Here is a 24,527-nt window from a genome sequence, read left to right as displayed (position 1 = left end):
GACTTTATTTTAGGGGGCTCCAAAATCACTGCAGATGGTGATTGCAGCCATGAAATTAAAAGATGCTTGCACCTTAGAAGAAAAGTTATGACCAACATAGATAGCATATTAAAAAGCAGAGACATTATTTTGCCAACAAAGGTCCGTCTAGTCAAAGCTATGATTTTTCCAGTAGTCATGTATGGATGTGAGAGATGGACTATAAAGAAAGCTGAGCACTGAAGAATTGATGCTTTTGAACTGTGGTGTCGAAGAAGACTTTTGAGCATGCCTTGGACTGTGAGGAGATCCAACCAGTCCATCTTAAAGGAGACCAGTCCTGGGTGTTCATTGGCAGGACTGATGTTGAAGTCAAAACTCCAATACTTTGGCCACCTGATGTGAAGAACTGACTCATTGGAAAAGACCCTGATGCTGGGAAAGATTGAAGGCAGGAAGAGAAGGGGAGGACAGAGAATGAGATGGTTGGATGGCATCACTGACTCAATGGACATGAGTTTGGGTAGACTCCAGGAGTTAGTGATGGACAGGGAAGCCTGGTGCACTGTGGTCCATGGGGTCAGAAAGCGCTGACCTGAACTGATATTGTTGGTGGTAGGAATGTAAATTGGTGCAGCACAGTATGGAGGTATCTCGAAATTAAAAATAGAATTGCCATATGATATTGCAGTCCTGTCCTTGGGCATATATCCAGACAAAATTATAATTCAAAAAGATACATACACCCCAATGTTTGTTACAGCACTATTCACAATAGCCAAGACATGAAAGCAACCTAAGTGTTCATCGACAGATGGATGGATAAAGAAGATGTGGTATATATATATGAAACGTGAAAATTAATCGTGCAGTCGTTGTCTGACTCTTTGGAGCCCAAGGACTGTACCTGCCAGGCTCCTCTGTCCGTGGAATTCTCCAGGCAGGAATACTGGAGTGGGTTGCCATTTCCTTCTCCAGGGGATCTTCCCTACCCAGGGATCCTGGGTCTCCTGCATTTAAATATATGTATATGTATATATGTATGTATGTGTATATATATATATATAAAATGGAGCATGACTCAGTCATAAAAAATAACAAAATAATGCCTTTTACAGCAACATAGATAGAGATTATCATACCAAGTGAAATCAGTCAGACAGAGACAAACAAATATCACATGATATCACTTCTTTGTGGAATTTAAAATACGACACAAATGAACAAACAGAACAAGACTCACAGACGTAGAGGACAGACTTATGGTTGCCAAGGGGGAGAGAGGCTGGGGAGGACTGGACTGGGAGTTTGGGGTCAGCAGATGCCAACTGTTACATATGGAATGGATAAACAGTAAGGCCCTACTGCGTAGCACAGGGAACTATGCTCAGTATCCTGGGGTAAGCAGTAATGGAAAAGAATATGGAAAGGAATGTGTATGTATGTGTATATATAGATTCACATATATTATACATATAATATATATGTAATTTAATCACTTTTCTGTACAGCAGAAACTAACACAACATTTTAAATCAACTATACTTCAATAAAACAAATTTTTAAAAATTGAGGCTTGTGTTTCATATACCTTTTCTTTTCTAGTCATTTCTTAGCCCTTCAGTTCTTTTGTATTTTACAAACACAGGGTTTTTCAGTGAGTTGGAAATTTTTAAATCTGGCTTCTCACCACAGGTAGTTTGAGAAAAAAAATGATACAGAGCACATAGAAAAAGGGGAAATTAAATTCTTTCATTATCTTAATACCAGATTGGTTTATTTAAGACCATTTCCAGAAAACAGATTGCAATATTTGGAAAAATATCAAAGAGATTTAGAGTTATGAATATGGTTCACATATTCACATAAGTAATAAGACCAATCAGTGAATTATAAATCAATGGTCGTAAAAATGATCTCTTTAACTATCTTTCTCCTTTGTGATATAATCTTTCTAATTCTTCGTGGTCATTTTAAAGTGACTTCTCCTCCAGAACACTTAGAGCAAGCGTATTTATTTTAGTGTCAATGATCATGCTAATAATGCCTTTCCAAATCTCCTTCTGAAGAAATTATTAAGCTATGGAGCAATTCTGGTCCTGACATTGTTTACCTCTAAGGTCAGTGCAGAATCAGTTGCTAGGTGCGATCCGTGATCAAAAGCCTTAAGTCCACACAGACTGTCTCTTCACGTCCCCTTATCTGCGTCCCCCTCACTCCGTTTGCAGGGCACAGTTAGAAGAGGCTGACAAAGGACTTGGAGCGATCCCTCACACTTATTTCTCTAGGTTTGGCCCTGATGAGTATCTTCTTTTATCTATCAAAGGGGACTTTTCATCAAAATCCACATCCTGTACACATCCTTTACAATAATACACAGTGGATGGTTTTCCACATGCTAAAAACAATGAAAAGAACTATGAAGGAGAAAAAAAATAAAGAACTCCAGAGGTCAATAGCCTGATGGGTAGAAGTTCATCTCATCTTACACTTTGCCCTTTAACATCCTCAGGGAATGACAAGGGGACGAACTAACAGTTAGTGACTTAATATGATGGGGCTTCCCTGCTGGCTCAGACGGTAGAGAGTCTGCCTGCAGTTCAGGAGCCCTGGGTGGGATCCCTGGGTCAGGAAGATCCGCTGGAGAAGGGAATGGCTACCCACCCATTGCCTGGAAATTTCCATGGACAGAGGAGCCTGGCGGGCTACAGTCCATGGGGTTGCAAAGAGTCAGACACGTGAAAGAGTTTACATGAAAATGAAGTTCCTGATGCTGATTGAAGTATACAGGCACCTACCAACCTCGGTGCACCACATGGGTGACTGAGCATTTGCCAGTCAGCCCCATTTATAGCACCGTTTTTAGACGCCCTTCTCCTCTGACAGGATCACTCTTGAAGGGTTTCTCAGTGGCTGCCCACAGAGCAGCCACGTAGGTCTCAGGAGGCAAAGAACAAACCCTCTCGTAGGCAAGAAGCCGGGTTGTTGGTGTTGTTCTATTGCTCAGTCATGTCTGATTCTTTGCAATCCCACGGACTGCCGCATGCCAGGCTTCACCATCTCCTGGAGTTTTCTCAAACCTATGTCCATTAAGTCAATGATGCAAGAAGCCAGCACCTCACTTCATAAAGGCTTGACTCCTGCCCAAGTATTTCAGAGGGGGTTATTCAGTTCCTCCTTTAAGGCTCATGACCGGAAGACTCACCCAACTCTTCAGCCAGGCATTCAGGGACCCTGGGGTTCTACAACTGTAACATCCACCCAGAAGCCCCGAATTTGCTCTCCCTCCAACCTCCTCAATGCTGGACTCTTATGCCATCACCAGCCATGCCGGGCGGGGCCCGGACGAGTCAACAAGCCTTCTACATGCTCCTGTGACTGTGTGTTTATGTGGTTCTGAGACATATTTCACTTTGTATTCAACCTCCCTGACCCCACAGCAGACTCACTCCTTCCCAGCCTGGAACGGTGCCCCTAGGTAGTCACAAAGCCTGGCACACAGCCAGCGCCCAGGGGTGCTGACTACAGGAGTTTCTGAGCAGAGTCTCTTTCCTCTCTGGACCCACTCACGTCAGATGGAGTTGGTGGGGAGAGCTCTGTGTCCCTTTCTCATCCTTTCATGCTTATGAAAACATGGCATCACTGCTCATTCGTCCTCTCCAGTGAACAGTCCTAAAACTCTCTATGATCCTCTGTGATTTCTGTTTGCTGGTGCCCTCTCAGAGACCACCTCCCTTCTAGAATTTTCCTTGACTTCTCCCTAGATTGTACCTTCTGCATCTTTGTCCTCTTCCTGGTCCTGTCCAGAAGCTATATCTCTCATAGCCTTCCTCGGAAGCTGCGCTCAAAGCCTCAGCACCAAGGAATGCAGCAGTGAGGTCGGTTCTTCCCTCCTGCCACCTCCTACAGCCCTCCTTCACTCCTGATGTAATATTTCCTGCTCGAACGTCCTGAAATCCTGCCACGCCATTGTCATCACCAGAGTGTCTGGTTGGCTCTCCCACCATCGAAGGCTTCGCCATAAGGGTGCCTGTGTTACTTTACACCCTGACCTGATTTGGAAATGGGGCCATTGTGGGTGGAATTAGTCAGGTTAAGATGAGGTCGTACTGCAGGCGGGTGAGTCCCTATAACCCAGTATGGCTGGTGTCTATGTAAGACACAGAGAGAAGCATCCATGTGAAAACAAAGACTGTCTGGGGAGGATGGAGCAGAGAATGGAGTGATGTGGCTGCAAGTCAAGGTGGGGCCAGGAATGGACAGTCATCCGTCACTAGAAGCTAGGAAGGAGCTAGGAAGGGTTGTACTCAGAGTGATCAGGAGAAACCAGCACTGCCAACACCTTGATTTGAATTGTCAGCTTCCAGAAGGTCAAAGATGCATCCCTGTTGTTTTAACCCACCCCACCCCCTGCAACTGTGTCTGACTACAGCCCTTGGAAACCAAGGCACAAGCCTACACTCTCAGGAAACTGTATCTCCCCCTCCTGATAATTCCCCACATGCTGAACAGACTCTCTAAAGAAGACCCAGAGACTGGTCATTTGCAGTCATCAGTCCACAGATTCAAATTCAGAAACATTAAACTCAAGAATCAAACCATTCTATGTCTGGTGTTGAACCATGTGATTTGGGATAATGTATCAACTACAAATGGAATATATTCATCACAAACAGAATGATGTTCAACACATTGTTTTATTTGAGATTCAACCTAATAGTGAGTTATTGATTAGATTTCCCCTCAAGTGTCAGTAAAGAAATGGAATTGAGCCAGAAGCATTTCACATCAAGAAACCATCATTTCCAAAAGAGCCTCCAAAACAAAACACATATTAAAAATCTAGACTTGGTCCCCAAAACAAAGTGCATTTGATTTGTTTTAACTGTAAAATGTTGTCCACATAATCCTTATGTGTGCTCAGTCACATCTGACTGTTTGCAATCCCATGGACTGTAGCCCGCCAGGCTCCTCTGTCCATGGGACTTCCCAGGCAGGAATACTGGAGTGAGTTGCCATTTCTCTCTCCAGGGGATCTTCCTGCCTCAGGGATCGAACCCACATCTCCTGCATCTCCTTTATTGGCAGGTGGGTTCTTCACCACTGCACCACCTGGGAACCCACATAATCCTGCTGCTGCTGCTGCTGCTAACTCACTTCAGTCGTGTCCGACTCTGTGCGACCCCATAGATGGCAGCCCACTAGGCTCCGCCGTCCCTGGGATTCTCTAGGCAAGAACACTGGAGTGGGTTGCCATTTCCTTCTCCAATGCATGAAAGTGAAAAGTGAAAGTGAAGTCGCTCAGTCGTGTCCAACTCTTAGCGACTCCACGGACTGCAGCCCACCAGGCTCCTCCGTCCATGGGATTTTCCAGGCAAGAGTGCTGGAGTGGGGTGCCATCGCCTTCTCCGACATAATCCTTAGGCAGCATTATTTTTCCCCTACAAAAAATTTCTAGTATTGGGCCATGTTCTATTCCAATTCATCACCAAGCCTAAAATAACAGTTCATTTATGAGAGGAAGATTTCAAGGATGACTTCATGTGCAGCAGAGACACCCACACAACTGACCTGGAATCGTCTCCAAAGCTGTTACAATAGCTGTCTTTGAACTTCACCAAAAAACCTCAAGATTTCCTGTCCAAAAAAAAAAAAAAATCACAGCTTGGCCTCTGAATCCTATAATTAGTCAGTTTTCAGACTTAACCTTTTCTTTTTCATTTGTAGTTCCTCTTTCTAGGAAAATTTCCATCTTTAAAATTCGAATCTTCTGAAGCATTTGATGTGTGAAATGGCTTCTGACCCAGACGAAGGTATTTACACTAGAGACATTCAGTGAGCTCCTACTGTGTACAAAACATTGTCATCTCCGTGGTTCTAGAGAGAAAAGCAAAATGAGTATTATCCCTTATTTTACCAAAGTTCATCAGCTATACAGATATGCATATTGATAACTGGAGAAGGAAATGGCAACCAACTCCAGGATTCTTGCCTGGATAATCCCGTGGACAGAGGAGGCTGGCGGGCTACAGTCCATGGGGTCGCGGAGAGTCAGACATGACTGAGGACACCCATGTATACTGATAAATACATGTTGATTGATATATCAACCCAAATTAGCTAAAAGTCGGCTTCTGCCCCAGTCATAGACCCACCCCTGAGATTCCTTCGAGCTGTTCATACAGGGATTAATTCTCCCTCTGGAACCATTAAGTGGGTCGCGCTCAGCCACCTGCATCAATCACTCCTAAGGCAGGTGCACTTTCAGCATTGCTTTCTGTGAGCTTCCCTGGTGGCTCAGAGGGTAAAAATCTGCCTGCAGTGCAGGAGACCCGGCTTCAGTTTCTGGGTCGAGAAGATCCCCCGGAGAGGGGAAATGGCAACCTACTCCAGTATTCTTGTCTGAAGAATTCCAGGGACAGAGGAGCCTTGCAAGCTACAGTGTTGCAAAAGAGTCCGCACAACTGAGCAACTAGCACTTGCACTTTCTCTGTGTGGACAGAGGTGACAACCATGCCCTCCTCCAGGAAAAGAGGGCATGGACAGTCCTTTCCTCTGCCCTGCCTCTCGCCTGGCTGCTGGATAGGTTTGTCAAGCCCTGGTTTGAGTTAGAGTTCGGACCACTAACCTCCGCTGTTTCTGCCTGCACGTGGCCTCTTTGTGTCTGCCTGAGTGGGGAGCAGAGGCAGGGGGAGGAGAAAATAGGGAGATGCAGTAAAAGGTGAAAGGAGAAAAGGAGTAAGAGACAAGTGGTCAAAGGCAGTATATGCCAAACGAAAGCACGAGACTATGTGCTCAGTTGTGTCTGACTCTGGGACCCCATGGTCTGTAGCCTGCCAAGCTCTCCTGTTCATGAAATTTTCCAGGCAAGAATACTGGAGTGGGTCTCCACTCCTTTCTGCAAGGAATCTTTCCTACCCAGGGATTGAATCCAAGTCTCTTGCTTCTCTTGCATTGGCAGGTGGATTCTTTACCACTCTGCCACCTGGAAAGCCCATGCCAACTGAGATGAAATAATTTAATTAGTTCTTCCTTTTAAAACAATTGCTCATGCATCCCAAACTTCACTGCAGCACTTTTTATTACAGCCAGGACGTGGAAGCAGCCTAAAGGTCCATCGGCAGAGGAATGGGTAGTGAAGATGTGGTACACATATACAATGGAATACTACTCTGCCATAAAAAAGAATGAAATAACAGCATTTGCAGCAATGTGGATGGGCCTAGATATTGTCATACTGGGTAAAGTAAGTCAGACGGAGAAAGACAAATATTGCATGGTGTCACTTACATGTGGAATCTAAAAAAAAGCATATAAATGAACATATTTACAAAACAGAAATAGACTCACGGACATAAAAAAACAAACTTATGGTTACCAGAGGATTGGAGGGGTGGGTAAATTGGGAGATTGAGCTTGACATGTATATACCCACAACTGTATATAAAATAGCTAATAATAACCTGCTGTAGAGCACAGGGAACTCTACTCAATACTCTGTAATGGCCTTTGTGGGAAAAGGTTCTAAAAACTAGCAGATATATATATATTAAGCTGCTGCTGCTAAGTCACTTCAGTCGTGTCTGACTCTGTGCGACCCCAGAGATAGCAGCCCACCGGGCTCCCCATCCCTGGGATTCTCCAGGCAAGAACACTGGAGTGCGTTGCCATTTCCTTCTCCAATGCATGAAAGTGAAAAGTGAAAGTGAAGTCGCTCAGTCGTGTCCGACCCTCAGTGACCCCATGGACTGCAGCCCTCCAGGCTCCTCCATCCATGGGATTTTCCCGGCAGGAGCACTGGAGTGGGACCAGGCTCCTCCATCCACGGGGTTTTCCCGGCAGGAGCACTGGAGTGGGTGCCACTGCCTTCTCCAGCATATATGTACGTACAGTTGATTCACTTTGCTGTACACCTAAAACTAAAACATTATAAATCAACTATACTCCAAATAAAAAAATTTTTTAATTGCTGAAATCTAAGATACTGCTAACATTCTGATACCTCCCCCCATTTCTGTGGCAGAATGTCATAGGTATCAAATTTTGTCAATTACTTATTTGCTATATAAATTAAAGTACAATCAATATTATTCCCATGATAATACTTTCTAAATTTTGAGTTGTATATTACTTTTTTTTTTAAAAAGCAAGCAAACTTCTAATGACTGTCCAGTGTTAACCAATCATTTTCACTATAAAGTTACTAAGGCAGGCGGAAAAATGTTACGTCCTATCTCCTCTACCAGCACCACCACCGAAGACAGTCACCTTCTGCTTCCTGGAACCTGTACATGTTACCTTATATGGCAAAATAGGGAGATGGTGATTTGGAGATGTAATTAAATTGAAGATTTGAGATGGAGATTTGTATTCCAGATTAGTGGGCCCTAAGTGCAACCACAAGTGTCCTTATAGGAAGGAGTACAGGGGGATCTGACACACGCAGAAGAAGCCAACATGAAGACAGAGAACAGAGACACTTGAAGATGTGACCACAAGCCAAAGAATACTGGCAGCCAGAGACATCTGAAAGAGGTAAGGGTCAGATTCTCCCTGGAGTCTCTGGAGAGAGGGTGGCCTGGTGCTATGTTGCTTTGTTCTCAGACTGAGTGCTGAAGAATTGATGCTTTCAAATTGTGGTGCTGGAGAAGACTCCTAAGAGTCCCTTGTACTGCTAGGAGATCAAACCAGTCAATTCTAAAGGAAATCAACCCTGAGTATTTATTCATTGGAAGGACTGATGCTAAAGCTCCAATACTTTGGCCACCTGACGTGAAGAGCCAGCTCCTTGGAAAAGACCCTGATGCTGGGAAATATTGAGGGCAGGAGGAGAAGAGAGTGACAGAGGATGAGAAGGTAGGATGGTATCATCAACTCAAGGGACATGAGTCTGAGCAAACTACAGGAGGTAGCGATGGACAGGGAAGCCTGGTGTGCTGCAATCCATGGGGTCGCAAAGAGTCAGACATGACTCAGCAACTGAACAAGACTTTAGAAATAGAAGAAAATAGAGGATTACGTCATTGTTGTTGAGCACGTAAAGCTCATACACATACAAAATGGAACACTAAAGATTGATAAAGTTGGCCTAATTAAAATTAGAAATTCAAACAAACTGCTATCAACTCAACACAAATAGAGTGAAAACAAACTACAGACTGGAAGAGAACCTTTGTAATCTATGTAACACATATGCCCATGCATGCGTGTGTGCTCAGCTCAGTAGTATCAGACTCTGTGACCCCATGCACTGCAGCTCAACATGCTTCTTTGTCCATGGGATTTCCCAAGCAAGAATGCTGGAGTGGGTTGTTATTTCCTCCTCCAAGGGATCTTTCCAACCCAAGGATTGAACCCAGGTCTCCTGCGTCTCCTGCATTGGCAGGTGAATTCTTTACCACTGAGCTACCTGGGAAGTCCAACACATATACCTACAAAAGATTAGAATATAGATATATTATGCTGCAAATTAATGAAACAAGCAAACAACCCAATGAAGGAGCACACAAAAACTGTGAACATTCTGCCATGCAGAGTGAAAAAAAATGAGAAGAGCCAGTAAATATATGGATATACTCCTGCAACATTATTAATAATAAGGGAAATGCAATTAAACCAGTGATGAAATTCGATTTCAATTCATCAGACTGGAAAACCTATTAATCACTCTGTATGTGACAATAAGGATAGAAGAACTCTGATACAATGTGGTTGGGTGCCTTGTACAACCATCTAGGACATAGTATTACTGTGGAGAGCTGAAGAGGTGTGTTCACTAAGTGGAGGGATTGCAAATTTTCTCTGGATTAGAAGGTCTACCTTATGTGCACAAGGATTTTTGCTGCAGTAGTGTTTGTAGCAGTGAGATAATGAGCAAAGTGGAACAAAGTTACTATTCCCCAGTAGGGGAATACATAAGTAGATGGTATGGACTGAAAAATTACATGCAACCTAAAAATTGAGAGTTATGTTTTATTTGGTGGAAATTTTTAGGACTCAAGCCCAGGAGGAAGCATCTCAAGTGACTGTGAGAGAACTGCTCCGAGAAGGTGGGAGGTGGAAGCAAGAAGCCAGGTTATACAGAAGTTTTGCAACAAAGGGCAGGTAGACTGAACATCAAAAGACTATTGTTAATTAAAGAAAACCAGATAACCCAAGTTAAGGCATTTAGCAGTTTCTTATGTAATGGAAGATGCAAGGGTCTGGGCTCACTGAAATCACTCCTCTCATATGCACCTCAGCTGTTGATGTTCAGTATTCTGTGTTTTCACATCCTGAGCTTCCTGTCCTCAGAGCTCACCGTAGGGAGTGACTGCAGTCTGATGGCTTCTAGATGGAAGGCATTCTTCTCCTTCCCGAGGTCCCTCAGGGCTGACCAGCTCACATTGGAGGGCTGCAATCGCTGCTAACTTACATCCTTGTTTACTGATAAGGCAGAAAATACTCCATTTCTCAGTGGGTTTTTCAAATACTGGAATCCCACAAGACTGTTGTTTGAATGAACTGTATTACCATGTACCCACACATGTCGATGCCAATAGTAGGGTACAAACAGTAAATATAATGATGCAATTGGAGTAAAAATTCAAGAGGGATAATCATATAAGTTGCTTGTAATAGAAACATAATAGGGGTACAAACATACGCACAGCAAGGATATACAAAACTTTAGCCTCTGGAGAGGAAGAGAAGGGTATGGAAGGAGGCCCAGTTTGAGTGGTGTCTCTTTTCCTCTCTTTAAAACAAAGAGGAGAACTCTGAAGTTAGTGCAACAAATGCTTAACATCTGGTAAATCTGGGTGGTCCATACTTGGGTATCTGTTATATTATTTTCATTGCTTTTCAGTATGTTTGACTTATTCCCTATAAAAATAAAAATGTTTTAAGTAAAAACTGGCAATTTATTTACTGTTCCAGTTAAATGACATTTTTTATATCTTCAAATGGCTGATTGCATTACTTTTATGCCGTTAAAATATTTTAACGACTCTCATACCCCAAAAAAATGCAGCAATCTTTGCTTTATTCCTGTGAACAGTGATGGGGAAGGAGACTGACTGTTCGGCTTTGTCCATTTGAGTGTGTTGCTTATAGGAAAGTCATAGCACATAAAAGATTGAGAACTTTTGGCAGAGAGAGCAGAATCCAGGACGGAAAGAAACAGATGGGAAGCAACAGACCGGGCGGAGATATGAAGTTCCAGCAGAGGGACGGCAAAATTGAAGATCAGAAAAGAAGACCAGTTTTAATGGCAAGTTCAATGACATGCAGCAATTAAATCAATGTGGAGGGAGGTATACTATGCCATCCTGAGATTTTATGTCTGAAAAGAGATGACCCAAAGATAGGACACTCAGTGTTTGGAAACGGAGAAGATGATGAGTCCTTTCTGGGACATGCTGGATTTCTTGTGATTTATTTGAAAGCACAGCATGGTTTTCTGATGTGACTGGTCTAGAATACAGCATTCCAATCTGTGGGATTTCAATAGCTTTCTTGGCATTCTGCTCTTTGTCAGGAATGTCCAGAACATGCCTATAAATCTCTCATATCATGAATGCTAAAATGGAGGGAAATATTTTGATTTCTTCTATCATTCTGGCTTAAAGTTCCCCCTGCCTTACATACAACTCTTAAAGACAGGAGTATGGAAATATTATCTGGCCTCAGAATTATTTACTCAATAAATATCCATGTCAGACAAAAATCTAGACACTGAGATAGAGTAATAAATTTTAAAAGATTGAAAATATGTGCCCTTATAAAGTTTATAGGCTTCCCAGGTGTCTCAGCAGTAAAGAATTCACCTGCCAACACAGGAGACACAAAAGATGTGGGTTTGATACCTGGGTCAGGAAGATCCCCTGAAGAAGGAAATAGCAACCCACTCCAGTAATCTTGCCTGGAGAATCCCATGGACAGAGGAGCCTGATTAACCACAGTCCATGGGGTCATAAAGGGTCAAACACGACTGAGCACACACGAGTGAATGCTAGAGTTTGTATATACATATAAACTCTTCTACTCAGAGTGAAATGGGAAGATACTGAAGGATCTGACTGAAGGCTAATAACTTAGGCAGCTGGGTTACAAACACACTGCAGGGACAACGGAAAGAGGAGACCTACTGGAAAGCCTTTGAAATAGTGCACAGATGAGATGATAGTGAATTAGCTCCTGAAATTTGCAACAGAGGAGCCGTATACACACTTGGAATATAGTGTATAAAAAAATACACAAATAAAATACCAAGTAAATCAGTAAACTAAAGCAAGAAGAGAGAACAGGTATTCAGGAAGATTCACCATTTTAAATGGAGTTCACCAGGGAAGAAATCAGAACACAGAATTGAGCAAAGACCTGTGAGATACAAGAGGGTTTCAGTTCAGTCACTCAGTCATGTCCAACTTCGTGACCCCACGGACTGCAGCAAGCCAGGCTTCCCTGTCCATCACCAACTCCTGGAGCTTACTCAAATTCACGTCCATTCAATCATCTCCTTCTCTGTCATCCCCTTCTCCTCCCACCTTCAATCAGTCCCAGCATCAGGGTCTTTTCCAATGAGTCAGTTCTTCGTATCAGGTGGCCAAAGTATTGGAGTTTCAGCTTCAGCATCAGTCCTTCCAATGAATTTGCAGGACTTATTTCTTTTAGGATGGACTAGTTTGATCTCCTTGCTGTCCAAGGGACTCTCAAGAGTCTTCTCCAACACCACAGTTCAAAAGCATCAATTCATAATTGACATAAGAGTGTTTATGAGAGACGGATCAGGAGCAGTCTGCTCCAGGAGGGAAGCACAGTCCATGCCAAGGCCCTGAGGTAGGGCTTCCTCTGAGAGTGGAGGGACAGCAGTGATGCAGAAGTATCTGGAAACAGAGTGAAGGAGAGGGAGGACTTTGATCAAGACACTGTTAGAGGGTGGCTGTCGATATAACAGAGTCATTGAGACCACCGGAAAGACCTGGCCTTTGACTCAGAGTGAAATGGGAAGATATTGAAGGATCCAACTAAAGGCACACAACTCAGGCTGCTGGTTTCCAAACACGCTGCAGAGGCAACAACAGAAGGAGGTGACCTACTGGAAAGACTTTGCAACAGTGCGTGGAAGAGCTGATAGCAAATGAGCCCCCAGAATTCGCAGCAGAGGAGCAGTATTTTGAAGGGAGATTCAAATTTTACTGATGGATTGAATGCAGACTGTGAGTGAAAGAGAAAAATGAAAGGTGAATCCAAGGTTCTCCTGACCTGAGCAGCCCAGAGGATGAGTTTGCCCCAAGCTGTGATGTGGAAGAGATGGGGAGTGGGAGTAAAGACAAGCAGGTCCTTACGTTCAAGATCAGACACCCAAGGGAACACGTGAGTGACAGTTTATCTGATTCTGGTGTTCAAGGAAGACTTGCCAAGTGTGGGTTATTAATATACGGTGCAAAGCATGGCCACCTAGAACTTCAGCAGGTGGACGGATCATCTTCCAGTTTTCTGGCCAGAATGACCACCTCATCCTTTCCTGCTGTTGTTCAGAGACTCTCTGGTCTCCCATGATTATCCCCTGGACAAAAAATCCATGTGCCCTTGTGTAAAGGCATGCACACACACACACACCCCTTCCTGGAAAGTCATTCTCCAAATGTGTGCGTGTATGCTAAATCGTTCAGTCATGACCAACTCCATGTGATCCCATAGGCTATAGCCTGCCAGGCTCCTCTGTCCATGAGATTCTCCAGGCAAGAATACTGGAGTGGTTTGCCATGCCTCCCTCCAAGAGATCTTCCCGACCCAGGGATCAAACCTGGGTCTCCTGCATTGGCAGATGGATTCTTTTCCACTGAGCCACGAAGGAAGCCCAGTCCAACTCCATTTTTAAGAAAAGCAATATTTCTCTAGGTACAGAAGATGAGAACTGCCATGCCACTCAGTGTATATTTTAAGAAAGGAAACAGAGTATGTATTGGTGTAGAACAAGGTTCCCCAGCAACTCTGGGCTGGTCCATGTCCACATCTGCTGGCCTTCAAAGCTCACCAAGCATCTCCTTCCAGAGTAAAGGGTGAGGACCCCAACTCAAATACTTGCTCACGCCTCAGAATACGAACGTGTTTACCGTTATACCAAGTAAGAAGTCAGAATTCCACTTTAACTGATTGTGAGCTTTATTCTACATCAAGCAGTCTATTTTAACAACTTCAGGGGGGAAAATACCTCTCAAAACACAACCTAAATATTTTATCCGGTATAATAATTTAAGAGAGTCCCTTGGAGAGCAAGGAGATCAAACCAGTCCATCTTAAAGGAAATAAACTCTGAATACTCTTTGAAAGCACTGATGCTGAAGCTGAAGATCCAATACTTTGGCCACCTGGTGTGAAAATCTGACTCATTGTAAAAGACCCTGATGCTGCGAAAGATTGAGGGCAGGAGGAAAAGGGGATGACAGAGGATGAGATGGTTGAATGGCATCACTGATGCAATGGACTTGAACTTGGGCAAATTCCGGGAGATGGTGAGGAACAGGGAAGCCTGGTATGCTGCAGTGAATGGGGTTGCAAAGAGTTGAACACAACTTGGCAACTGAACAACAATAATTTAAAACTGAGTCTCAAAATAAGATGCTGAGAACATGTTTGGGTATGGAAAGAGAACTGCTCTGGAATGCATGTGCTGAGGTGGACTTGAAGTTTGTTATTCCAAATCTTGTCTGTAAGAGATTTAAAGTTTCAGACTTGAGAATGTGCCTCCCTGAAATTCTCTCCCCCCCTTGCTGTTGGACGTGCCTGGACGGTTCCTTCAATGGGAGCCTCCCATTCTCTTGTTTTTTCCCGCTTTCCTTCTTTTGGAGATGGGGTAGGATCAGCCCTCCATGCTTCTCCATTCTTAGTGATAATTTCAGTTCTTAGTTCTTAATCTCTCTGCTAATGTTCATTCTGCTACTGCTGCTACTAAGTCGCTTCAGTCGTGTCTGACTCTGTGCGACCCCATAGACGGCAGCCCACCAGGCTCCTCTGTCCCTGGGCTTCTCCAGGCAAGAATACTGAAGTGAGTTGCCATTTCCTTCTCCAATGCTCATTCTAACTCCTTCTAAAAAGGTAATGAGTTTAAGGTTTAAATTCTCTACACAATAAGGAACTCTGTTATTTATCTGCACTTTTCTTTCTTTCTTTCTTTTTGGTATTTCTGTTGAAAAGACTTCCATTATCCTCACAGGAGTGGGAGAAATTTGAAAGTACTAAAAGGACTACTTGTTAACACTATTATCAAGCTAATGCTGTCAGAGCTGGGTGCGTGCTCCTTTTCACTTTTAATGGAGCATTTATTGTCAGGCATTACTATGTGCAAAGATATATCAGGGATGGTCACTTTCTTGAGAAGGTTCAGAAGCTAATGGTGGAGTGGTAGACATACACCCTAACAAATTAACAAATGCCCTTTGTCAAAAATATATTTTTAAAAATATGTAATACTTTTTAGAGAAAAACTGGATACAGCTTTCAGAGAAAGTCTCTAGTAATATGAAATATCTGTGCTGAGATTTTTCAGGTAAGTAGGTGTCTCCGGTGGGGGGACAGGGCATCCAGGCCAATGGAAGGGTCCACATATAAGCAGAGGAGTGGGCAACCTTTAGAAGAAGTTCAGTGACCTACTGGGGCTGAAGTAGAGGGGGGTTGGGAAGGGAGAGATGGACAGAATCTAGCTTCCTATCCAGAGAGTGAAGATTTTTGAAGGCTCAACTACATGCCCTGGAGTGTATCTACCTGGCGAAGGGGAGTCTGCAAAGGCTTTTTTAAATTAAGAAGTAGTATGAGGTCACTCTGACCTGGTGCTGTAAGAGAAGGGGGTGGGGGGCTGCTGTGCGGAGACCATTTCTGGTGTACCAGATCCCCACCAAGGTTTCCCACAATTTCCTCAGGCCATTCAGCTCTGACACTTGACTTTGATTTTTATTTTTTTCCTTCCATTATCTCCTCAGGGATAAGCTTTTCAAATAATTATTACTTTTTATTAAAACAAGATAAAATAAAACAAAATACACATTCTATCTTATTTAAATATCCTCTAGAAATGAATGGATAACAATTGGTATATAAGTGTCATAAATATATAGAAAAGATTTCACTGATTTTAGGGGACACATGATACTTTCTTGGTCAGTTCTAGCTTTTCATTATTCCTTGTGGGGCAAAGTAATATTTGGCCTAAGAGATTCTCATATCGCCATGACCTCAGGCTAATGGAAAGCATTTGATGGGTGCAACATGAGTTGAGGAAAAGAGGGAAGGGGGACAAGGAGTGCATTTGTCAGATTTCTTCAGAGAAACTGAACTAATAGGATACGTGTCTGCACAGAGAAATATTTATTTTAAGGAATTGGCTCACAGGACAATGAGGGCAGGCACGTCCAAATTCTGCAGGCTTGCCTGCATGCTGGAGACCCCAGAAGACCCATGGTTTCAATACAAGTTCAAAGGCCATCAGGCTGGAGAATTTCCTTCTGGCTCAGGGGGTGTCAGTCTTTATTCTAGTCAGGCCTTCAACTGATTGGACAAGGCCCACCTACTTTATGGAGAGCAATCTGCTTTACTCAAAGTGGTGGTTTAGTTACTAGGTTGTGTCCAACTCATATGAAATCGTGGGCTGTAACCCACCAGGCTCCTCTGTCCACAGAATTCTCCAGGCAAGAATACTGGAGTGGGTTTCCATTTCCTTCTCCAGGGATCTCCCAACCCAGCTATTGAACCCGGGTCTCCTGCACCGCAGGGAGATTGTTTACCTGAGCTGTCAGGGAATTCAAAGTCCACTGACTTAAATGCTACTCTCCTACAAACACCCCACAGAAATATTCAGTATAATATTTGAGTATATAGCTGGGCCCAGTGATCAGCCAAGTGGACACATAAAATGAACCACCCCAAAGATGAACGTGAAGGGTACTAGAAGGGGGTGGACAGCGTCTGTAAGTCTGTATCCTGTGTGTCCGGCCTGACAGTGCTGGGCACACACAAGGCAGTGTGGTAGGCTAACACAGTCATGTAGGACTTCCCTGGCAATCCAGTGGTTAAGCATCCCCCTTCCAGTGCAGGGGACATGGGTTCAATTCCTGGTCGGGGAACTAAGATCCCACATAGCACAGGGAAACTAAGCCCACACCCTGCAACTAGAGAGCCCGAGGGCCATAGTTACAGAACCCATGCTCTCTAGAGCCCGTGTGCCGCAGCTGGTTTATTCACTTATGGCCAAAGCAGCCATAAGTAAGTATATATAAAATTAAAAAATAACATGGAAGCATACACACCACCATATGTAAAATAGATAACCAATGGGAACTCGCTCTATGACTCAGGGAACTCCAACTGGGACTCTGTAACAACCGGGGAGGGGTAGGCCGGGATTGGAGGGAGGTTCAAGAGGGCGGGGACATTTGTAAACCTCACGCTGATGTACAGCAGAGGCCAACACAGCATTGTGAGGTAATTATCTTCCAATTAAAAATAAATTTATTTTTTAAATAAGAGAAATTGAAAAAGAAAAAACAAATAAGATTACCCATTAATAAAGCATAATATTCGTTCAGTTTCTGAGTTAGCTTGAAGATTGAGATGAAAATAAACTTTCTTCTAACCTGATAGTAGATAGTAGAAATTGACTGTTGCTGGGCTAACTTTTCACAGCATGTAGAGAAATACTTTTGCTGTAGCTTTTCAGAACACACATACTTTATGTTAATATGCTATGCATATGAAAAAAATAAAATAAAATATTCCTACTATAAACAGATCACGAAAGTTGCCATGGAAAGGGTTCAGCTATGACTTCCCTCCAGGCCTTGCTCCAATCTACGGTCATGTACTGGCATGGCCCATGTGGCTTTTAAGCATTTTTTAAGCTATATTTAGAGCTTCTTAGAAGATAAAAAGTTGACCATACATTCCTTTATTTTTATGCCCAAGTTTCCACTCCATCCCTCTTACTTACTCTCCGCTTCGAGAAATGCCTCCCATCAGAAGTCTGTCACATGGAAAGCTTTCCTCTCTCCCCTTCAAGGCAGTGAGGGAGACCCACGTGACTCACTTTACACCACTCTCCTCTCCGCACAGCAGGTTGACTGACCCAGAAGAACTTGAGTTCTGACCAAAGGGAGGAGAGTTCAGGCTTTCACTGTGTGATTCCTACACAGCACGGACTTCCTGGAACCAAGGTGATGACTTAAAGATGACCGCAATGCCCACGTGTTCACAGAGCCAAGGGGAGAGTCTGGAACATTTTCGGAAGAAAACCGGGCAAGTTTCTTGTACCCAGACTGACACTTGATTAGGACGGGCTATCCTAAGGCAGCACGTGTCGGAGGTGAGAGAGTCTCTTGGCAACAGCATGCTATTTAAGATAAGAAATTAAAGGAGGGCCCTTCCGCCCTCCTTTACTTCCGGTAGCCCCTACATGCTGATCGATGTGATTAGGACCACAGACAGCCTTCGGAAAGATCAATAGTCCGATGCCCTTAAGTTGCTTTATTTATTTTTTTAACTCAAGAGCAGATTTCACCTTTCCTTGATTCAAGAGCATGTAATGACCAATTAGCAGGAAAGGTGAAGGTGAAATTAAAACTGTGTAAGAGGTTTTCACAATGGCCTGAGGAAAAAGAGCCTGTGAGAACACAGATAACTCCTAGACAGATGAAGAATGAGACACAATTACTTAAATAGCATCTCTTCTAACTGATGAGAAAGGGCATTCTGCCAATTTTTACTTGAGACTTCAGAGGAAAGTGATCTTTCTTGTTCAATATAATCATTTTCAAGATTTCTTGACTATGAAGAAAAGTTTCTGAAAGATTAAAACAAAATAGAGCTCTTTTAAAAATACATAAAATGTGAGTTGATAGCTGAATTGTTTTTAGTCTCCCTTTTGTTTTTCTGGAAAGCTGCGCTAAGGATAAGAAGGTGAATGACTGTATCTACCTACTGGGGAAAAATGCCAAGAAATTTCCATGAAAATCCTGGAATTTTATTTAAAAAATTAAGAGACTATAGCCTGCCTTGGTTTTCCTATCTTTGATACCTTCTCATATTTCAGTTTTACTCTAAACTATATGCAAATTATAGAGATTCAGAACATTTTTGATAAATTCAAGAACATCAAATAAAATCATCAAAACTCATGACATCTAACCCCATAATAATTGTGGAACCAGCATGAAATGATCCATAAGTAAAGGCATTTAAAAATGAGTGGCGATTCAACAAAGACATGAGAAGATGCTCAACGTCACTAATTATTAGAGAAATGCAAATCAAAGCTACAGTGAGGGACCACCTCACACCGGTCAGAATGGCCATCATTAAAAAGTCTACAAACAATACATGCTGGAGAGGGTGTGGAGAGAAGGGAGCCCTTTACACTGTTGAGGGGAATGTGGATCCGCCCAGCCAATGTGGAGGTTTCTTTAAAAACTGCTCAAAATAGAATTACTGTATGACCCAGAAATCCCACTCCTGGGCACATATCTGGAGAAAACCATAATTCAAAAAGGAAATGGCAACCCAGTATTCTTGCCTGGAAAATCCCATGGACAGAGGAGCCTGAGGGGCTACATTTCATGGGGTTGCAAAGAGTTGGACACGACTGAGCGCACACACATGCAAAAAGATACATGCACCCCAATATTCATTGCAGCACTATTTACAATAGCCAAGACATGGAAAAAACATAAATGTCCATCAAGAGAGGAATGGATAAAGAAGACGTGGTGCATATATACAATGGAATTTTACTCAGCCATAAAAAGGAATGAAACTGCACAGTCTGCAGAGACATGGATGGAGCCGAAAGTGAAGCAAGTCAGAAAGAAAAAAAACAAATATATAATACGGCTTATATGTGGGATCTATAAAAATGATACAGATGAACTTGTTTACAAAGCAGAAATAGAGACACAGACTTGGAGAACAGATGTGTGGATACAGGGGAGGAAGGAGGGATGAACCGGGAAACTGGAATTGACATACCCACCATAGCACAAGAAACTCTACTCAATGCTCTGTGGTGACCTAAATGGGAAGAAAATGCAAAAAAAAAAAAAAACAAAAAAACCCAGAGATACGTGTACATATAGCTGATTCACTTTGCTCTACAGCAGACACTAACACAACATCGTGAAGCAGCTACACTCCAATAAAAGTGAATTTTACAAATGAGCGGCCTTGCCCCACTGCTTGAACGGTGATCTGCATACAGGGCTTTGCTGGTTGAGCACAGGGCCACACTTGGAAGAACCTGTGAGTGTTTCTCCGTCACTTGGTTTGTCCAGCCAAAGCTAGCCTAGTTTCCTTCACGCTGATTCTGTGGCTGCCTTCACAGACAGTCTGGGATTGATAGTTACCTGACGTTCATTTATTTCTGAACTGTTCAACTGAAGGAAAAAGTTCTCTCTATTGCATCAAAAGTAGCCCTCAGTCCTACAGGCAAAAAGTGACATAAAGTGATGAAGAAATAATTTTTGCCAATTTCAATAGATCCTTGATGTTAATGATCAGATCAACATAAGGTGTGCTCTCTCCTTTCTCTCTCTCCTTCTCTCTCTCCCCTCCCCACCTTACTCATGCTTCTGAGTGAATATTTGGCTCAGTCTTTCCTGGAAAATCCCATGGACAGAGGAGCCTGGTAGGCTGCAGTCTATGGGGTCGCAAAGAGTCAGACACGACTGCGCGACTTCACTTTCTCTTTTCACTTTCATGCATTGGAGAAAGAAATGGCAACCCACTCCAGTGTTCTTGCCTGGAGAATCCCACAGACGGGGGAGCCTGGTGGACTGCCGTCTATGGGGTCGCACAGAGTCAGACACGACTGAAGTGACTTGGCAGCAGTTGACCTTAACCAAGAGAGAAAACACTACTCAGCTAATAAGTAGCTGTTGGTAGCAATTTCCCTTCATGAGAGGGAAGGCTTTCTTAAACCGATAGCAAAGGTGAACATCTAACTTAGCATTGCAATCATCTGACTTCTGCGATGGTCTCTCTCTGGCATATCTCCACGTATCACAAATCCTTCTCTAAATGCATAGCTCAGCTCCCATTTTCTCATCGTCTGTAGCTAATATCCTCGCGGCATCTCAAGGACTCTTCATTCCCTCAATCACTTCCAGGAAGAAAAGGAAATTATGGTAAAAAGGAGAGTCTCCTTCAAGGAAACTAATCACTTAGATAGTGAAGAGATTTAAAAGCAAATTTAAAGACTTGGAAAGAAAGTTTTAGAAAAGAAATCTTTAGAAATAGGTATTGTATCTGTGATGTGGTTTTAAAGTGCTCAAATCCAGTTAAATAAATGGATTAATCAGTAGAGTGCATTAAACAAAACCAACTAACGTGATTTCTAGTCCAAGGATAAATTAAAAGGAAAAAAAAAGAGGCATGGCCAAGCTTTATTTGTTTGGAGAATTTCAAACTGAGGGAGGGACCAACTGTAAAAACGTCTGCAGTCAGCTGGAACTGCGTTTCCTCCAGCACAGGGCAGCTGGGATGCGTGCAGCCAGCTCTTCCAGGACATCAGAAAAGGAGGAGCCTGATTGCTTAGCCTCGGCTGGTTAAACAGTAAAGCACACGGCTGTGTACAACGGAAAAGAAATGATCTTGTGAGGGATTGAAGAACAGCAACTTGATAGAACTTCCCTTTGCAACCTTCCCTGGGTGGGTAGCATGAGACAGATCAGCATGCTGCTATAGCTCTTACTCGTCAAACAAACAACAGAAGCTTTTATGGACAGGGCATAGGGATCTTATGTTTTTTCTAAGTCAAGAGTCTAACCCTCTGGGGAAGAAATGAAACTCCTAGACTGAAGCCCAGTAGTCAGTACTCTTTTAAATGAATCCTGGGGTGAGGTACTGTCTCATGAGACAAACAGCCCCATCATAAATGTAAATTTTATTTACACTTGTGGTCACAGAGGATGAGATAGTTAGATAGCATCACTGTCTCAACAGACATGAATGTGAGCAAACTCCGGGAGAGAGTGGAGGACAGAGGCGCCTGGCGTGCTGCAGTTCCTGTGGTTGCAGAGTCAGACACAGGTTAGCAACTGAACAACAACAACTCTAAAATTTACTGAACTTATTTTGCTGGAAATTAGTCCCTACTACCCCCACTGACCTTTTTCTACTTCATTTTTCTTCCGTGATGTTTTTCACAGTTATAGTTGGAACCCATACAGGGTCTGCCTTCTTGTGTTTAAGAAGCCCATTTTCTAATATGTTGTCCCTTCATGATTCCTTTCCTAATGCAGTGGCCAATTCTGAACCGGTAACCAGGTGAATTATGAATGTGGAGTAGCCATCATCATTGAAACCCCTTCATTTTCTCAAGCCTGTTACCTTTGGGCACAAAGGCAAAGAGCATTGTGAACAGTTCTGAATGAATCCAGAGAGAGACAGAAGAAAAAAATTGTTTCCGTTTTCCAACAGTAGGATTCAAACTGTTCACAAAAAATACCATCTGTAAAGCAGAAGGGCCTGGACTGGAGGCTTCAGGGTCTCTGGAGCCCCTCAAATGCAAGGTAAAGTCTGCAATTCATGTCCTTTTTTTTTTTTTTTTTCCTGATTGAGTAAATAAGAGATCTGAAGTGATTTTACTTTTATTTCCTTCACTTTAGGCTTAAAGTTTCATCATGAAGTTTCACAGTGATTTCTGGGGCAGAAGAAGGAAGGTGGTGCTGAGCAACTTCGGGGCTGTGGTCCAGCTAGCCCAGGAGGTGTGGGCCTCACTGGGGCAGCTGGAGGAGCACCGACTGCCCGGCGGGCAGGTAGGTGATGTTCCGTGAGCGCGACAGCTGGTGCGCGATGTCTTCCGCTGCCTCCAGCTTGCGCAGCTCGATCAGGCTGTCGCCTGCAGTGGCGAGCGAGTTGGCAATTAACTCTGCCGCCTTGGAGTCGCCCTCTGCGGAGATGATGGCTGCCTTCTTCTGCTGCTCAGCCTTTTCCACCACAAATCTGGCCCTCTCTGCTTCCTGCTGAGCCACCTGTTTGGCTTCCACCGCCTCTGTGAACTCCTTCCCAAAGGTCGGATGCGTCCAGGATACGTCATCCAGGATGAGCCCAAAGGTCGCTGCTCGCTCTGTGAGGTCATCGCTCACCTGTCTGGAGACCAGCTCTCTCTGGGTGATCAGTTCTCCAGCATCAAAGCGAGCCACCACGGACTTGAGGATCTCTGTAGTGATGGACGGCAGCACGCGCTCGTCGTAGTCCCCTCCGATGCTGGTGAAGATGCGAGGAAGCTGACTAGCAACCCGCCGGAAGAGGATGCGCAGCGTGATGTTGACATTCTGTTTAAGTCTTTGCTACCAGTGATTACTGGCACATTACGTGGTCGAGAGCGGCAGTCAAAGATAATTGGTTTCTGTACCCAAGGGATGAGGAAGTGAGTCCCTTCTCCTACAACAATGTCAGCACTCCCCGGAACCAGTCAAAGATGACAGCTCTGTGCCCAGCATCCACATTATACAAGGCAGAGTTCACCACGCCTCCTGCAACTGCTAAGGCAAGACCAAACTTGCTCATGGACTCAAACACTTTGGCAGCCATGTCTCCTTTGGCTGGACCCACTCACACCTGCTTCCACTCTGACCTCCACATGAATTCCCCCGCAATTCATGTACTTCTGCTACAGAATTTTTCATCAGTTTGGTAAACAACTAACAATTGAAAATAATGGTAAGGGGAAACTGATTCAATCTATATTTCTACAATTCAACCCCAGACAGAATCTGGGATAACATAATGACATGAACTTATCACACCATCCTCCATGACGTAAATGTATGGTCAGTTGCAGGCAAAGATGTTGGGATGGTAAAGCCACCTGGGGTAAATTAAGCATGAAAAAGTTGCCAGAGTCCTATTTCCACTGACTTCCTGAGAGGCACTGGGAACACGCTTTGAAAGTGACATATCCTAGAACTTATGGGAGTTGAGAATTCTAGACTCGTGAACTGAGAATAGGATGAAGCTGTCATAAAACTCCACAGGAGACAAGAGAAGGGTAGGCAGATGGACATTTGGACTGCCCCCACAGAGACGATGAGCTGGAAGATACTGGAAATGGATAGAACCCCTCCTTGGAGATTGATTCTGTGTGTTCCAAGAACATATGTTGGCTATATCCCAAACCTTCTCATTCAATCCTATAGGGACTTTCCCTAAGTTCTTCAGAAAATCTGAGGTTTGTAAGGAAGAGAGAATTGCAGCAGATCTTGGAAGGACCATGTTAGGCATGTAAAAATCTGATGCAAAAAATGTTTGGAGAAAACCTTTTTCTTGCCGCTGATGTGGAAGGACAAAGAAGAAGAGGAAAGGGGAAGAAGAAGGGGAAACACAGTGCCAGACCCTTTTCTGGGACTGGAATGTCTGAGAGTACAGCAAGTTTCCTCGAGACCTTGGGTGGCAGAGTGAAGCATCTTCTCCACAGTAAAATCACCTGTGAGAAAAGCAGGAGCGTGAAAGCCCCAAGAAAGGAAAAGGTCCGGGATATTCTCTGGGTGACAGCACATTTCTATGCATGAATTTAAAGTACG

The 24,527-nt window shown here is 43.6% G+C and overlaps 1 pseudogene; it reads right to left on the bottom strand.

Annotated features, from left to right (window-relative positions):
* Nucleotides 1–22,637: 22,637 nt before the first annotated feature.
* Nucleotides 22,638–23,613, bottom strand: LOC133258595 (prohibitin 1-like; annotated as a pseudogene).
* Nucleotides 23,614–24,527: the final 914 nt, after the last annotated feature.

Source organism: Bos javanicus, chromosome 12 (assembly GCF_032452875.1).
Source record: "Bos javanicus breed banteng chromosome 12, ARS-OSU_banteng_1.0, whole genome shotgun sequence".
Lineage (NCBI taxonomy): Eukaryota > Metazoa > Chordata > Mammalia > Artiodactyla > Bovidae > Bos > Bos javanicus.
Note: the sequence above shows the minus strand (reverse complement) of the source record. Positions and strands in the feature narration are given on the sequence as shown.